The following is a 19054-nucleotide window of genomic DNA, read 5'->3' as shown; positions in this document are numbered from 1 at the left end:
AACAAGTCTAATCCTGTCTGCTGCTAAAATGAATAATTATCTCTATATGCTTACTATACAAATTGTGATCTACAGATCCATCTTATCAGCATCACTGGAAGCTTGTTAGAAATACGCAATCTCAGGACCCACCTCAAATCTATTTATGAGATTCTGTATTTTAGCAAGTTCCCAGGTGATTCCTGTGCACATTAAATTTGAGAAGAAATATTCTTCACTACATTGTCATTTTTTCTTGATAATGAAATTTGGTTGGCACATCTCAAAGTTTTTAAGAGTAGAAACCTATTGCTCTTTTTCGTGGCGCCTCAGAGGCGGTAGGCTGCTTCAGGATGAAGCTGAACATCTCTTTCCCAGCTACTGGCCGCCAGAAACTCATTGAAGTGGACGATGAACGCAAACTTCGTACCCTTTATGAGAAGCGTATGGCCACAGAAGTTGCTGCTGATGCTCTGGGTGAAGAATGGAAGGGTTATGTGGTCCGAATCAGTGGTGGCAATGACAAACAAGGCTTCCCCATGAAGCAGAGTGTCTTGACCCATGGTCGTGTCCGCTTGCTGCTGAGTAAGGGGCATTCCTGCTATAGACCAAGGCAGACTGGAGAGAGAAAGCGCAAATCTGTTCGGGGTTGCATTGTGGATGCCGATCTCAGCGTTCTCAACTTGGTCATTGTAAAAAAAGGGGAGAAGGATATTCCTGGACTCACTGATACTACTGTGCCTCGTCGCCTGGGGCCCAAAAGAGCCAGCAGAATCCGCAAACTTTTCAATCTCTCTAAAGAAGATGATGTCCGCCAGTATGTTGTGAGAAAGCCCCTAAACAAAGAAGGGAAGAAACCTAGAACGAAAGCGCCTAAGATTCAGCGTCTTGTTACTCCACGAGTCCTCCAGCACAAATGGCGGAGTATTGCTTTGAAGAAGCAGCGCACTAAGAAAAATAAGGAAGAGGCTGCAGAATATGCTAAACTTTTGGCCAAGAGAATGAAGGAGGCCAAAGAAAAACTCCAGGAACAGATTGCCAAGAGACGGAGGCTGTCCTCTCTGAGAACTTCTACCTCTAAGTCTGAGTCCAGTCAAAAATGAGATTTTCTATGAGTGACAAATAAATACGATCAGACATCAAAAAAAAAGAGTAGAAACCTATTTCTTTTTAATTTAAACTAAAATATCATTTTTCTGATTATAAGAGTTCTTATGCCAATTAAAAATAAAAATAAAAACAACCATGCATTTATAATGAATATATAATATTTCATAATCTTATTCGTTGAAAATGATCTGTTAAGAGCATAAAATAAACAATAAAAAGAATAACTACTTTCACCACCCAACTAAAGCAAAACATAGTTAAATCATTTATTTAAATGGTTATCTTAGGAGAAATCATAACCCATTCATAACACTTAGGATCTTGTTTAATTTTAAACAAATATTGTAATATCTGGGCCTTCTCCTAAATGAAATTTCAATAAAGCAGTTTTTTAAAGCTCTAAGGAGGGGGATAATGTCTAATCCTTTGAGTTTCTGTTCTCAGATAGTTTATATACACTTTATTCCACAAGCTGCTCTTTGTTTCCCATCTCTTCTAATGTATTCTCCTTGTCTACCTCCCCTGTACCTAAATCTACTGATACTTAGCACAGGCAGAAATCATCAAGTGACAGCTTGTTGGAATTTGCTACATAAAAAATTACAATATCAAAGCATAACTAAAGTGAGTATCAGATGTCAAAACTACAATGTTTATGAGAAATAAAATAATGCTATTTTATATGGTAATATAAATAAAAAGCATGGGTATTCCAACGGGCAAAATATATTAACATATTTATTTTCAAATACAAATGGTAAGCATAGGCAAATCATATTTCATCTTAAAAGAATCAAACAAATGCAGCACCATTTTTCATGTATTAGTTGGGGATTTAAAAGAATTAAATAAATGGAAAGAGTATGAGGAAATGTCACTCTCATAATGAGTGGTAAATCGGTATATTTCTACAGTGTAATTGGGTGATACGTATCAAAACCCTTATAATAGGTACAGATATTTACTGATAAATTCTCTTTCCAAAAATTATGCTAAAATAATTACAATTTGTGAAAATTTTATAAAGATTTTTATTAAGGCAGCTCTTATAATAACATACAACTAAAAGACAATGTAGATGCCCAACAATTTTGGATTTCTAAACAGATTATAATAGAGTCATAAAACAGAATGATGAAAAGTCATTGAAATTATACTTTAAAAAGATATTATTTTATAATAATACCCATCGGGTGGAGAAAAAGAAATCATGACACATTCCTTGAGTGAAAATATAATATTGTTTTGAGCTTCCTTTTATTTTGTAAACTTTGACATTTGGCAATTTTATAACTGGTAAGTTTTTCTAGCCACCCATTCTTTTTCCAACTGAAAAGGGGTGATTTCAGTAGGAATGAGATGTCCACCAAGGGATATATGTTATTCATTTCATATTATGGAGGTTACAGTGTAGTATCTAATACAGTGTTTTAAAAATATTAGAGGGGTGTGGGGAGAGGAGTTCCACTTCATGATGGTATTGGACATTTGTCCCTTCATATCCAAATCAGCATCTGAGGTCACAGCCTGGTATCAAGTCAACCGTCATCAGTTCTTCAAACCCTGAGAAGACTGGATTATCAGTCAAAACCTCACAGTCCACAAAATTTCATGCTATTACAGGGCAGACTACAATCTCTCCCCATCCCTTCACTTATTATTAATCCTTTCACTCTGTGCACAAATGAATCACTAACAAGGTATAAAGTAAACAGTCTGTCTTCAATTATCTATCTACCTATTTATCTATCCATTATCTATCTATCAATTAACTGATGGCTTTAATTTTGGAGGCTATCATTCATTACTTTCTTCATTGTCTCTGACTTAGGCCACAAGCTGAGAAAATGGGGGATAGATGTGTGTATATTCTAAAGTGGGTCATAAACGTATCAAGGCAGTATAATAAGCATTGTCCATCCTTACCTCATAAAAGAGGATGTTACGGGCTTATTGGAGAAGAAGGTTCTTTAATAGGATTTTGTGAGAGTAGTTTTCCATCACCTCAACTGTCAAGACAATTTGGTGGAGTGGGGGGGTCGGGTGGGCAGGAGGTAGGTGGGTGCAAGAGAATCTCTTGGAGGATGGGGAAAGGCAAAAAAAACAGAAGTCAGCATCACTTAGGACTATAGGTTAAATGCTTGTTGAGCTGCAGGAAATTTCAGGTCTGAATTATGCTGTTAACGGAAAGACATGTTTAAAAAGTTCTTTTTTTTTTTTTTAAGATTTTACTTATTAGAGAGAGAGAGAGTCAGTGCACAAGCAGGGGGAGTGGCAGGCAGAGGGAGAAACAGGCTCCCCACTGAGCAAGGAGCCCGATGTGGGACTCCATCCCAGGACCCTGGGATTCCAGGAGCTGAAGGCAGAGGCTTAACCGACTGAGACACCCAGGCATCCTGTAAAAAAAGTTCTTGAGAGGACTTGCCATATGACAAGGGATGGACTGAAGCGGTCAGTAAGCAAAGCAGGAAGAAAGAGGGAGGGAATGGAAAGGTTCTACGTATATTTTTATCATTTGGCTGGATGTGGATGAATGAGGGCCGATAAGCTGAAAAAAAGCTGAATAGTTGTGAGTCCCGTGAAAGACTCCACGTAAGAGGCCTGCTTTCCTGGATGAGGAGGACTGAGCAGAAAGAGGTAGCGGCTTTGGGAAAGTCCTGGAAAGCAACCATATAGTGCCCCCTGCAACAGGGAGGCAACTGTACAGTGAGCAGCCCCTTCCTCACCTCCTGGGTCATAAATAACTTGCTGGAGCACCTTCCATGACAGAGGATGTTTTATAGTCATGGAATACTCACCAGCTAAGTAAACAAGCCTGTAACTTCTTCCCTCTGATCTCTCCTCCCCCTTCTCTGACCCTAAGAAGAAAGAGGGAGCGGTGGAGAATGAAATACAGACCCAAATTACCTTCTACACTGGCCATTGAGCCACTGATCATTTCAAATGTGAAGGGCAGACAAATTTTTAATGTGGTTGTGAGATTAAAATTTTTATTTAGATGAGACTGAACTTCTGAACACCCTGAAAATGAAACAGTTGAAAGACTCTTCCAAGAGGTGAACATTACTTAAAGTCTGTGGAGTCATCCTGAGTCGTGTCTGCAGCAAGAAAAGGAGATCTAGTAAATCACCTTGAAGACATTTGTAGGAGAGAGAGAAAAAAATACTGTTTCTTGACTGCACCCTAATGAGTTCAGCCAACTCAGCCAAACTGCTTATACACATGTTAAATATATGGGGCCATTCCTTGCAAATATGCTTTACACAAATTACTTTGTTTTAAGAGTACGCCAAAACCTTCCAAATACATCTCGTACAGCAGAATGTAAAATAAGGTATTTCCTGTCAAATATAACTTTCAGGAACTTCAAACACATTAATCCATCAACAAATAGGTATCGCACATTCATTCATCTAAATATATATTGAGTACTGCAAATAGGCACTAGAACTATAAATATGGGCCTTGAAAGTGTTACATTTTGTGTTTCATAATAAGCCTTAATGCTCTTAATACAAAGGAAAAAAAAAGAAAATATTTGAGAATGTTCCACTTTTAAACATTATGTTGGTTGTTTAGGCAGGTAAAGATGATTAAAGAGCTCTTGCTAACCTCACCATTAGAATAATAAGGATAATTTTTTTTATTCTACAGAAGCTTTGATCATACATTCTCTCAACCACCGTTCCCTTCAATCCTGCGCATCCCCCTTTCAATAATAAGTTCAAATGTCTTAATAGTGGGAAGGGCAAAGGATCTAAAGTCAGAAGTCTGAGATCTGTGTCTTGGGTCTTCTCCTTACTCATCATACTAGCTACTCATTTAAAATCTCTGAGTCCCATTTTACTTTTCACATGGACCTTCTTTAACAATTGTTGTGAATATAAAATAAGATTTTGAAAATAATTTATAGGCTATAATGTCCATGTATTAACATTTGAAAACTTCCAGAATTAAATCAGTCGCTTCTCTATAACACCTTGCATCTAGGTGTACTTTAGCACTTTTTGCTATTATGTTTTTTGTATCTTTCTCCCCCATGAGATAATGAATTCCTAAAAAGGAATACTTGTTCTCATTCATCTTTGTAGGCCAAGCCACAGCATGGCCCACAGTGGATGCAAGATTCACTAAAGAATATTTGAAATTAGGGGGATAAGGCTAAGACGTTCCATCATAGCCATATTAATTAGAAGCCTAAAATAAATGTAATATAATGTAATATAAATTTTTTACAATAATTTACAAGTTGTAGTGATGTAGAAGGAGTAAATCAGCTGGTTACAGATCCTTAGGAAAAATGAGTAAGCATGGAGCCAAAATTGTAATATATTTGATCTTTAAAATAAATTAGATTAAAGGTCTGTGTGAAAAAAAGAAAGCATGAATTTCCCTCCTCCTCATATACCAAGAGACTGGACTTCTAATAGGGGATTGAACGACTGTAGCAGTTTAATTAATTTCTGTCTGATGCTCTCTTCGTCTAAAATGGTGGTAAAATCTTTTTTGATCCATTTCATAGGATGTTGAAGATAAAAAGAAGTTATACAGATGAGAAGTTTGGAGTTTTGTTTTTGGGGGGTTTTTTGTTCTCTTTTGTTCTTTTTTTTTTAGAAAGGCCTTCTAATTTCTAATTCTATGCTCTTTCCACATCTGTGACATTTGAGTTATTGTTTTAATTTGTGTTTCCTTGAGGGCACTGGCCCATGGGTGATCCTGACCGAGGAAATTTGTTTTCTGCATGGTTTCTCTTTGGTTTTGGTGAAGCTGCTGAGCTGGGCGCCAGTCCCATACTGCCGAGCATCTGTCCCAGCGCAGGAAGACCTGTGCTTCTCCTGGGGCCAGAGTTTTGCCATTCCTGAAGAATGGCTGGCCCTTTGGAAACCCCTCCTCCAGATGCTGTCCTTCCCACTCCCTCACACTGCCATCGTGGCTGCCATTGCCAGTGCCGAGGGCGACAGCTACTCCCCGTGGTGCTCCTGGCCTAAGGACCCCAGGCAAGACTTATTCCCCTTCCTGTAGCAGTCTCACACTCCTGCTTCTCCAGGTTGACTGAGGTCTTAGTCCTTACCTTTCTGGTCCTGCCGGTGAAAGAAGAGCAGGAATGCTCTCCAGGAGCTCATTGCTCCGCTGCTGCCGACTGCCTGTTTTCTGTGTGTTTCCACTACTTGTTAACATTGCTTGAGTCCTACCTAATCAATAATCAGGGAATTTCAAAAGGATTTTGGTCTGTCGGTACCCTTGACCTGGGTCTTGCTTATCATGTTCTGTTGATTTCCATCCCCTTGATCCTCCAAACTCAGTAGTGTTCCTGGGGTCTACAATCATTCCCAGGACCTCCAGTGAGGACTGGTGATCTCACTGTGAAGGCTGGCTTTACAACTCAGCCTGGGTGTCCTTCTACACTCGCCTGGGGGTCAGTGGAGAGCCCACAACATTTCTGGCACGTCGGTGGCTCTTGGAACATATTCAAGTTTCCCTCTACTGTATTGTTTACAGGATTGGTGAGAAGTGCATGGCACACGATCAAGGGTCTGTCCTCAAGCCTCCCTCTCTTCTCCATAAACAAGTCTTGACATTTAAAAAACAGAAAACTCCTGCTTGAATTTCATTCCTTTTCAAGGTGTTGGGAAAGACTGCCCTTGATAGCATGCACTGCATTTGCACACTAAGTACTTCAGAATCTGTCCAGATGCTCCACATGTCCCGTAATCAGCTAACTGAAACCTCTCTTGTGTTTGCAACACTGAGAACTCATCTGGACCCTTGCCATGCCCAGACTTACAATAAACATGATCAACTTCTTTTGTTGCGGTTTGTTCTCCTACATACCAGTTTAAATAAGCCCTTCAAGACTGTATCAAATGTTCTTTAATTCACTCAATATAGCAAGGCTACTTTCTTACAATTTTTTGTTACTTTAAAGAATACATAAGAAAGGATTTTTTTTTCTTTTAAATATTACAAATAGAAAGCAAGCTTCAAGAATAGGGAAAGAATCTGGCTGCTTAACAAGAGTAGCTGTGGTCACAAATACAGGGATTCTACATTAAGGGTGGAGGATTTTTTTTTTTTTTAAGTAGAAACAAGTCTTTTGTAATTTCTCTTGGCCTTCTCTGGCAGTGCTTTTAGAAGAATTAATGAGATATGATCTGGAAATCACTTTGTGCTCTTTAGAGAAATGCTATGCAAATTTAAGGTAACGGTATGAGGAGTCATTATATTTAGAGGCAGGTCATTATTCGAAGGACTGGGAAACTTAACTCTAACTCATAGTGATTGGAATATTTGTGGAAATTTTGGAATGACTGACGTCCAATTCTAAATGAAATCATCATTGTTGTCAATATCCTTGGAAAACATCATCAAACAATAATCCTTGCTCTGAGGTAAGTGTCTTATAAACCTAATCATAGTCATTTTCCCACAGGAGAAAATATAAAATAGTTTGCTTTAGGCACCAGTGAAACATTTCCATCGAGAGCTTTTAGTTTACTTTACAATTCACAGAGGTGTTTTACTACCATGCCCAGTCCACAACTCGCTTAACTAGCTTTTCAGTGTCATAAACCTAAGGCTATGCTGGGTTAATTTTCCTCTTTGTCCACCTGATCAGCCAGGCTTTTTTATTTTTTTTCCCTTAAAACTGACAGCAAGATGACTGATTACAGCCAACTACAAGTCCCCTTTTCAGATGCATGACCTTTTTTGGAATCAAGTTAGAAATTCAGAGGACATGAAGAAATCACTGTAAATTAATAAAGGAAAATAGTTCAACACCCACTGACCAGTTGAGCAAATCATCATCATTTTCACTTGCTCCTAGACATCATTTGCAATGGATATTCTTTCAATTACAGAGAAAATTAACTACCTCACAAGAACCAAATTAAGAAGTACAGTGCAATGAGCTGGGAAGGCCTTTATGAATGGTATGGCAACCTGATGAGTGACAATTTCACATTTAATTACAACGGTCTATAATTTATAAGTCTCCCTCTCTTTCACATTAAGCCACCTGGTAGGGTTTCCAGCTGAGAAAGTTATATGCTGGGAGAAAGCTCTGCTTAAGGCAATTTTATCATATCTCTGTGACAAAGATATAGACAAAGGCACTGTAACAAGTGGCAGTGACTTTTACATTGCTCCGAGTAGACATGTGTCTTAGAGCAGAGTTTTCAACTAGAGCGCCACACCTGTGTTTTTTTTTTTTTTATTTTTTTATTGCACACCTGTGGTTTTGATTACATGCCCTTCCTCAGAATAGTCTTTAGGTCTGGCAAGTTAGGCACAAAGAACTAAGTGGAGAGTATCTCTTAATCTTCTCCTCCGCTTATACTGGATGGAATATCTTCCTTCAGGATCAAACACATTATCCCCAGAACAAGTTTGAATTTTGGTGGAGTAGGGGTACCAGAGGACCCCAAGGGAGTTTAGTTTTGAAAGGGATGGTTTGCAGGACTAGACAGGATCTGGGGGATTCCCTGGAGGAAAGGTAGTGCACTTGATAGGCACACGGTCTCTCTCTTGTGCTCCAGACTATTCAAATCATCATGAGGAATCTTAGGGAATCAAATGTCTCAAATCTTCTAGAAGAGTTTGAATACTTCTTGGCATGTATTTTTAAAGTGTCTTTTAACAAAGAGCAGTAACACTGGGAAAGGGACACATGCAGATGTTTGTTAAATTGGCACAGCCTCTCTGCCTCCATCCCTCACACCATCTCACTGTTTTTACTGTCCTCAACTCCATCAGAAGATTTTTCATTTTGGAAATAGAAAAGCACATCTCACCATTCAAGAAGTCATGTAGCACAGTAGGAACAGCATTTTAAAAATTAAACATGAATTTCTGTTGCTGGAGTGGTGGGGGGTGGGAGGGATGGGGTGGCTGGGTTATAGACATTGGGTAGGGCATGTGCTATGGTGAGCACTGTGAATTGTGCAAGACTGTTGAATCACAGATCTGTACCCCTGAAACAAATAATGCAACATATGTTAAGGAAAAAGAAAAAGAAGAAGATAGCAGGAGGGGAAGAATGAAGGGGAGTAAGTCGGACGGGGAGACGAACCATGAGAGAGGAGAGACTCTGAAAAACAAACTGAGGGTTCTAGAGGGGAGGGGGGTGGGGGGATGGGTTAGCCTGGTGATAGGTATTAAAGAGGGCATGTTCTGTGTGGAGCACTAGGTGTTATGCACAAATAATGAATCATGGAACACTACATCAAAAACTAATGATGTAATATATGGTGATTAACATAACAATAAAAAATAAAAAAATAAAATATAATAACTTTTAATAGGCTATAACTCTAAAGGGTTTTTAATTCAATTGAAAAAAAAAACCCTGTGTTTTAAGATAAAGGCCAGCAGAATATTTAATGAAACACTGAACACATTAAAAGTCAGGAAAACTATTCAATGCCCAATATCAACATCATTATTTAACGTCATACGGGAACTACTGGAACTGCAAGACGTTGCAACTAGCAAAGTAAAGAAATAATGTATAACATATAAGAAAAGATAAGGAAAACCTCATTTTTGCACAGGTTACATAATTGCAAGGATTTTTTTTCTTACAACAGAATCATCCCTCAAGAAGTTTAAGCCTTGCATTATCTATTCTGGGGGCTTTCACAGTGTCCACACTAAAAGGGTCAAGTACTATGAGTAACACAGGGTTTGGTACATTGAGGAGTTCATTTTAACTAACATACTTAGGCAGATGGGCTGAAAATTCTTCCCTGGAAGGGAAGCAAGATGGCTTCCTAGGTATGAAGTTACTGTGCCAGTGTCCACCTAGCTCCCTGGTACTAACCACTCAACATATTTACTCTAATCTATGTCAGGCACTAGGCATTCTACCTCACTCACCTCTCTGGCCACACTCATTTTTTCTTTGTTCCCCAAAAAGACCTGTCTCTTTCCTGCCTGAAGCCTTTATATACGCTTTCTACTACCTGGTAACCTATAACTCTCCCCCACCCTTCCTTTAATTAGAATTTCTCATCATTAAACTCACAACCTTGATGTTATTTCCTCAGGGAACCCTAAATCCTTGAGACCAGTAGAGGTGCTTCAGGTAAGATATTCATAGCATTATGTAGTTGTCCTTCATAACAATTATTTGAATTGGAATTATAGTGTAATTTGATGTCCAGTATCTGTCTCCCTTCCTCCCTACTTTCTCCATCTTCATGAGTTCATGATTGGTAGTGGCTGCCATCGAAAACCCAGGTGTTGCCCATCCCCTGTTTTACCACAGGCATATTTGGTGAATGAATGATTTCCATTACTAGAGATCTCTTTTTAGAAATCTATTCTTCCCCCAGAAGAAAACAAACAAACAAAAAATTTGCTCTTCATATTAACTTCTTTCTCTTCAGTCAAAAAGTAACCTTTGACTCCTTCAAAGAACTCGCTCTCCCAAAACAAGCTTCTAAATTTTTGAAGTTTTCATGCCCTCAGTATTTTCTCTTCACACTGAACATCATTCACTTATTCATGAGAAAAGGATTTATCAAACATCTGCTCAGACTCTGTATGCATTCCAGGACTTTTCCTCACTCCTCATATGGCAGTATGGTTTCCAGGCCCTCATCTCAATGCCAGTGTGGAGAGGTCTTCAGAACACAGTGTTTCTACCCCTTACCCTCCAGGCTGTGTTCCATTACTCCTGTTTTTTTTTTTTTTCCCTTTCTTTACTCTGTACTTTATCTAGTTTCTGCAGTTAGAGAAACACACTCATCAATGCGCTTCTTGATCTATCTCAGTATTCCCCAAATTTGAGTCTGTCTCCCAGTGGGTATCTGCTGTTTATTAGTGGGAAGATGGTGGTTCAATTGCAAGAATTATGTAAATTATGGATTTGAGATAGAGCATAAAACAAACATATTAATACTTAGAAATCTTTTCACATAACTTTTGTTCCCAAAGGAAAGTAAAAACCATTGGAAGCTTTAATATAATATAATATAATAATATAATATTCTAGGTGTTTTCTTTCAAAATGAATATTATGAAGAAACTATCCTTTTTACCTAAGGAGAAAAAAGGTAAGAACTAGAATAGGGAAGTTATTCTACATATAACATGGACAAAATAAATAAAGAGCTTGAAAAGTCAGTAAGAAATGTGCAGAACCAACATAAAGAAAGCTTTCAATGGACTATAAAAGTAAAAACAAAAACAAAAACAAACAAACAAACAATAAAAAAACAACAAACAGCCCATACATAATGAATGAAACATATGATAACAAAGTAAAAGTTAAAATGAGAAACTGGAAAAAGGTTTAAGTTGATTTCAAAATTTAAGAGTTGATTTTGGGGACGCCTGGGTGGCTCAGTTGGTTAAGCGACTGCCTTCGGCTCAGGTCATGATCCTGGAGTCCTAGGATAGAGTCCTGCATCAGGCTCCCCGCATAACGGGGAGTCTGCTTCTCCCTCTGACTCTCCCCCCTCTCATGTGCTCTTTCTCTCTCTCTCATTCTCTCTCTCAAAAAAAGTGAATAAAAATCTTTAAAAAAAAATCAAAATCTTTGATTTTGGGCAAAACTGAGCTGAAACCTACTGTTGGTGTATCCATAAGTATAGCAAATAGCCTTTAGTAAGATTTAAAAATTAATATCTAAAACTTTGTGGAATTTGTTCTCCTGCAAATAATGTGCGCTTTTTGATGTTTTGGTCTCTGCGACCCTCTGCCCCAAGGGTTTCATCAAAACCATTGGTTTAAAAGTAAACTCTTTACTAGGGACAAGGTAACTTGGAGGATGGTCGCAGACTAGACATCTGCTCTGAATAGCAGGGCTGAAAGATAAAATTTCTTCCCTGCCCAATCTTCCATCTTTTTTTTTTTTTTTTTTTTTTTTGATCTTGGGACATCTTGGGGAGACTCTTGGAGAACAAAACAACAGCAAGTGCTTGTCTGAGGGGATGCCAAAGAGTTAGGACACGATGCAGTGTGCTACATGATTTATGTCCCTGTTCTGACTTGAAGCGCAGAGCATGCTAAGTGAGAGGTATTCATCAAGGTCAAATTTTTGAGGATCTCTGCATGAGCAATGAGGAGTAAGGCTATGCAGTATGGGAATGGTGGAGGTGGGGGGGAGTTGGAAGAAGAAAAAAAGAAAGAAACAGTAAGAAGTCACAGTGTCTTTAAGGGCCTACTCATTTTTTTTTTCTTTTGATGATCTGAACACAGTAGGATGTAAACTACTCTATTTTTCTGAATTCTCCTTTCAATTTCATTTTAAGTATACTGTTCTTCCCCTGGTCCAGAATGGAATTTTGAATACGTCCCATAGCTTTCTGATTTATTGTACTTGAAGGCCGTTCTCAGTTCAGTAAATAAATTAAAATGTCAGTAATAAATTTTTTCCTCTTCATACTGCAATCACCATTCTTTCATAGACTGGAAATGAGAAATCACTGCTGATTATATTACTTGTCCCACCTGGGTAATTTACCATTCACTTGTACAATGTGAGTATCCTTAATTTCTGTTTTATTTATTTGTTTAGTATTCATTTTTTTTTGAAAGAGGAGTACAGAGAAATTTATTATTTAAATATTGATTTTACAGCCACTTCACCCAAAGATGATGTTAACAGGTTCAAGGTATATGAAGGTGGTCTTCATGGAAAAAAATCATGCAAACGATGATTAAGATCGACTCTTGGTTTAAAGATGTTCTCTGCTACCAACAGTAGGAGTTTTGTGTGCGGGACTGATGTTTGAGGCAGGACATGGTAAGACCACACTCAGCCACAGCTCTGATAGAGGACAGGAAGGAGGAGTGAGCGAGCCGCAGTATCATGGGTAGAAACAACAATGTAGAGAGGAGAAGAAGGCCAATTTCAGAAGAGCTCAGAGCCAGAGAATCCCTAAGGCTCACCCTCAGCATCTTCTCTTATCTATCGTCATCTTTGTTTTTATGAGTTGTGTTGTGTTGTGTTTGTTTGCTTTGAACTCATGTTGCAAAATCCCTAACTTTTTGCCTCTCAGCAAAAGATTTCTGCTGGGGAAGGAATGTCAGTATAGGCACCATGTGCTCCTTGGACTTGGCCCACTCTCTGACCAAGAGGCAGTATCCTACGGGACAACCCAGGGTCAGCAAGATATGAGTGTGACCTAGCTAGAATCCACTGAAAACTCCTTACCCGCATACAGTGCTGGCCCCTGCTCCAGGAATAGTATCCACCTCACATTCTCTCCAGAAAGATATCAAATGTTAAATGAGTGTTTGTCAAACTTGTTTTAGCAGTAGAACCTTTTTTGGTTCTTACTCAGAGCCCCCCTCTATGTGATGAGTTGGATGAAAGATTTTTGAGGTAGCTTTGGAGGGCAGGCTCTGCTGTTGGGCTAAACTGCTGAGCTCTTGTTTTGCTGAGGGAGAGATATGTTCAGCTGAAGGCAAAGCTGAATCACTCAGAACAATAGACAGGATTTTTATTTTAAGAGGTCTTTGGAATGCAGACAAAGAGCCAAGGGATAAGGCCCTTAGCAGGGGAGAGGAACTTGGGGGAAGTGAAGTCTTTGGGTCCTCAGCCCAAACTAGGGAAGAACATCATGACAGATCTTCATTTGTAAATATAAACAATTAAGAGAAACTCACTACTTATTCAAGAAATATCAACATTTGGAGCAAATGGTTCCCACCGAAACAATAAATGTAGAAGGGAATTTTTTAAGGTCTCATTAGCATTTTCAATGAAATTGGAACACTAATAAAAGGAGCCTGTAATAAAAATGTAAAACTGAAGAGGAGATAGTTCCCGAATACTAAAAAACTTCACAAAACCCTCAAAATATGATTTTTGAAATGAACAAATCTCAAGAGAGAAACAGAGTTTAAAAAAAATGGTTAGAGTTGAACACATGACATTTTAAATTAGATGAAGAAATAGGGAGTTTCTTCAAGAAAGCAGGGGAAATTATAAAAGAGAAATAAATTATAAATGACACGAATATACATGAGATCTAATAATCTTAAAATAAAAGGTACAGATGGAAAAATGGTAGCAGAGCAGTTTTCAAAAAAAAAAATGAAAAATAATAAAACTTTCCCATTCTAAAGAATGACTTGGGTTTCCATACTCCAAAGACTTCTTCCTTTCAAAGATAACTGTATGTGCATGTTTATTTATTCATTAATTCACTTATTCATATACTAATTGGTTTAACCAACATTTACTGAAAAATAATGCTTAAGGTCATTAGGCTTATAACATTTTAAAATGTATATCTCTTGCCTCAAAGAAACTGATGATGTGAGGATACCCCATAGCTGTAAGTATGAAATGTGCAGCTCAGAGGTGAACATCCAGCTCAATAAACCTTCATTTCCTTCTATATTTTTTACCATACCACATATGATCTTTTCTTTATATTGAAGATATGAAAAGTTTATTTTGTCCTTTGTGATTTTTGAGAGCTAGTTTTTATGTAATCAATGTTTATCTGCAATGTGCAGTAACATCATACCTTATTTCACAGTAAGCAATTTTATACCATTTTCTTTCTTCAACATATGAACATACTTCTATTTAAAATATATTTACATGGAAAATATTTTTTTCTTTTTTATTAATTAACAATTAAATATCTGTCCTCAATGATCATGATATTTTAGAATAATTTTATTTAAATTATATGGGACCTAGAATTGCAAGAATAGCAGTTCAGGTGTGTGTGTGTATTACTCCATTACTTCTTCCTAAAATTACTTGATGCATGCACATCCATCTGTTTTCTCATGATACCCTTTTCCTTAGTGAAGTTCCCAGGGCTTAGTAATTAATGTGGGCAGATCTCAATTATTAATGCTCATTGCCTGACTTAATGATATGCCTATATGTCTGACCTATGCTAATCAACATTGTGCAGGGGACAATTCATTTAGAGGTAAGCATTTTCATATGTCATTATCAATGCCCTTCAGTAGTGAATTCTTCTCCGAAAATTTTCAGTTAAACCCTTTTTCTGTTTAGTTAACATTTCAGAAATTTGTTCAAGATGTCAAAAATGAAGAGAAAACAAATAACCGAGTCACTGAGACCTAGGCAATACCTCTACCTGCTACAAGTTTGTACTGTAAAATTGACATTGTATACATATAAACTTTTTAATATACTTTTGAAAATTGGATATCCATGTATGAATAACAATTTAAAATATCTTTAGAAGTACCCCCAAACTGATAAGCATATACTTTAATTGCCAAACATTTTATTTTATTTATTTATTTTTAAAGATTTTATTTATTTATTTGACAAAGAGAGAGACAGTGAGAGAGGGAACACAAGTAGGGGGAGTGGGAGAGGAAGAAGCAGGCTCCCCGCGGAGCAAGGAGCCCGATGCGGGGCTTGATCCCAGGACCCTGGGATCATGACCTGAGCCCAAGGCAGATGCTTAACCGGTGGAGCCACCCAGGCATCCCCAAACACATATTTTAATTACTAAAGTGTTGTCATTCCATTTTATGATCTTTTAAAACCCACAGATAGAAGTTTTTGCTTATGACAATATAGATTCTCCTAAGGAGGTGACTATCCCAGATTGGTGCAGAATTATAAGCAATATAATATACATGTGAAGTACTGCATATTTTAAGTAGTGTAACTGAAGGAAAAGTTGGGATTTTCCAGAATATGGTGACTGTTGTCAAATGGAACTAATATGTTTAGTGATGTCATTCTGAGAAGAGGACTTGATGATTAAGGCTGGAGGTGGGAGGAGGATGGCGATAGCTACAGAAATAGAGCTTCTTAGCTAATTTGAACACTGAGTGGACAAGGTAGTGAAGGAAATTCTAATAACTTTAACTTATACTGATAAATAGGTTAGCCATAATTATAATAATTTAGAATTTGTCATATATTAATAGTCATTTAGGAAAGAGATTGAAATGAATGGCTGAATTTGTAAGTGGGGGAAACACAACCATACCATTAATCTGTCAAAATAAAATTCTGACAGAACGACTTATCAAAGAAGATAAAATAATGTTGAGGTTAAGTGTATGAATTTCAAGGTAAAATGACTCGGTTTCAAATCCTGACTCCTCCACACAGAATTGCAATCTTTGGAATATTACTTACCTCTCTTTCACCTCTATTTTCTCACAGGTAAAATTGAAATACTGAAAGGATCTATCCCAAATAACTATAAGAATTGAAAAATAATATTTTGAGGTTTTTGAATGTGTACTTGGCACATGTGTCCACATAAAATTTTGTTACAGGAAAAAAATGTCTATAAAGAAATAAGGTGGGGACATCCACCAAAACTAAACTATCCTAGGAAGAGCATGATAAGACATAAAGTCTAAAATGAACCATAGCTCATACTATTAATTTCACAAAGTCAAGATGCTTGGGTAGGCTGTGGAAAATAGTGCTAAGAAGTATTATCTTTGCAACCAGACCAATTTGGGATTAAATTTAACCTCTCATTCTTTAATATTTGTGAAACTATGGGAAAATTACATATTCATTTTAATCTTCCACTTCTTCATCTGCAAAATAAGTATGATATTTTTGTAAGGCTGTTGTATAAACAGATACTTTAGGTATGATATTTTTGTAAGGCTGTTGTATAAACAGATACTTTAGTGTTTGGTATATTCTCTTTAAGCTCTCAACAATTATTGTTCTCAAGAAATGACTGTCTAGGTTGTTTTGAACCCATCTTACCACATTCAATAATTGAAAAATCTGGACGGAATATATTATTAAAAATCTATTTGAAGATATTGTGAAGCTACTAGTGTTAATGAAAATTTATTCTAATACTTGCTAAAAAAGGTAAAGAAGACTTTTTTCAAGACTATAATAATAGAGGTTAAGATCATTGCGATAAGAAAGAGAGATTGAACTCAATTCTGAACACAAGACAGGTGGGGACTTATAGTCAACAGAGCAGACTGGGGGGGGTCGATGGAAAAAAAAAAAATTAAGACATTATGGGTAGGGAGATTCTTGCCAAACAGACCCAACAGAATTCTTGCTAAAAGCAGGCTAAGGACTTATACATTGAAGGTAGGGAATGAAGAATTTAATCAGACATCAAATGTGATCAGATATCAAGGGTAGAGGATTGACTTAGAAGGATGGTTTGCTAAGACTGGCTTAGGCAGGCTGAAAAAGGATGGCCTCGATGAAAAGAGCGTTCAGAGGAGCTTGTTTAAAGTTTGGTAAAAGAGTGTGTCATCAGGCAATAGGAATCTGTTCAGGGAAGATGCAGAAGAGGAAAATAACCAAGAGCAATAGGCTTACCATTTAGTGTCATGTCTCTGTTGAAGGCATTGCCAATAAAATAAAAGTTGGGGTGACAGGGTGAAATGTTGAACAGAGACTCCAGCAGACTCATGGGAATGGTTTGACAAGAACTGAAGTTCAAGGTCCTCCAATTTCAATTTCAAGGATGAAGGAACCTTGCAAATATTTCAGATTTTTCGTGGGACCTCTTGGAATGATCTATTTAGGAATAAGTATAAACTGGAGTAGACATTCCTCTACCGGAATTGATGTTTAGTCTTTAAACACATCAATTTCTGAATGGATTTGGGGATATGTCCCTATTTTTTAAGCAGAAATAAGTCCTCTCTTTGAAAGGTAAAATGAAAGACTTCCAGTTTCATATCTAACAGGCAAAGAGCCTATAGGGAAAACTGCCATACTGAAATCTGGAGAGACAGGGAGAATACAAAGAATCAAAGTCAAGATCTTCTTTGTAAGATCTGGAGGAGAAGTACCAGGATCCATACTTTGGTGGGAACACTTAAATGGTAACTGATGGATTGCTGGAGTGTAGGGTAGATAAACATGAGAGTGGGAAACCACTAGGGGGAATCTTAGAGTTAAGGGTGTCCAGTGTTTTCATAGATTTTACTTCCAGTAACCCCACCAAATTCTCTTGGTGAGGAGCTAAGAAAAAAAATCTCCTGGAGCCTCTAGCAGGAGGATGGGAAATGTTACCATTTTTACTTAGACTGTTCTCTATAACAGAAGCCTAGGATCTGGGGGAAAAAACTTTTATCAGGCCTTATCTCACCTAAATGGGAGGGCATTTATCATTTTATAGCCCTCTCTGGTTTTCTTGTATCATATAAATGGCCAGGTGGAGCATAAAACACTTGTCAAGGCCCTGGGACACAAGGACACTAAAAGACTGAGATATAATCTTAAGATTAGAAAATGCTTCTCCTCCCCCACACCTTATCACCACATTAACAGGGGAGTAAAGCTGGAAGAGCTGCGAAGTGTAGGCTTCATTTAAGGAATAAGGAAATAAAAAGACAAAACAAGAACACTGGGACATATGAAAAATGTTAAAGTCTTGGGTGCCTTGAGCTAGAGTTGACATAAAAGAAGCTCAGCTCACAGTCAGATTAACATAACATCTCACAATAAAGGACTTTTGCCTAAATTCCTATGACCTGATATATCATAGCCAGATTTTAACAGAAAATTACAAGGAATTCTAAGAAATAAGAAAAAAACACAGTCTGAAGAGGCAAATAAGCATCAGAACCAAACTCAGAGGGACTCCTGGGTGCCTCAGTTAGTTAAGTTTCTGCCTTCAGCTCAGGTCATGATCCCAGGGTCCTGAGATCAAGTCCCACATTGGGCTCTCTGCTCATGCAGAGCCTCTTGCTTGTGCTCTCCCTCTCCCTTTCTCTCTCTCTGGCAAATAAACGAACAGAATCTTAAAAAAAAAAGAAAGAAAGAAAGAAAGAACCAAATTCGGATATTACACAGATGTTGGAATTTATAGGACAGGGAATTTAAAATAACATTAATATGTTAAAGACTATGTTAATGTTAATGAATTAACCTTAATAAACATGTTAAGGGAAAAGCAGATGACATGCATGAAGAGATGGATAATGTAAACAGAGAGGTGGAAACTCTAAGAAAGGATCACAATGAATTCTAGAAATAAAAAAAATAGTGTGACAG

At 37.5% G+C, this 19054-nt stretch overlaps 1 pseudogene; it reads left to right on the top strand.

Annotated features, from left to right (window-relative positions):
* The first annotated feature begins 317 nt into the window (after nucleotides 1-317).
* LOC114220100 (small ribosomal subunit protein eS6 pseudogene) lies at nucleotides 318-1123 on the top strand (annotated as a pseudogene).
* Nucleotides 1124-19054: the final 17931 nt, after the last annotated feature.

The sequence above is a fragment of the Eumetopias jubatus genome, unplaced genomic scaffold, assembly GCF_037043125.1.
Source record: "Eumetopias jubatus isolate StellerSeaLion01/CBP00866 unplaced genomic scaffold, mEumJub1_p1.0 scaffold_2, whole genome shotgun sequence".
In the NCBI taxonomy this organism is placed as follows: domain Eukaryota; kingdom Metazoa; phylum Chordata; class Mammalia; order Carnivora; family Otariidae; genus Eumetopias; species Eumetopias jubatus.
Note: the sequence above shows the minus strand (reverse complement) of the source record. Positions and strands in the feature narration are given on the sequence as shown.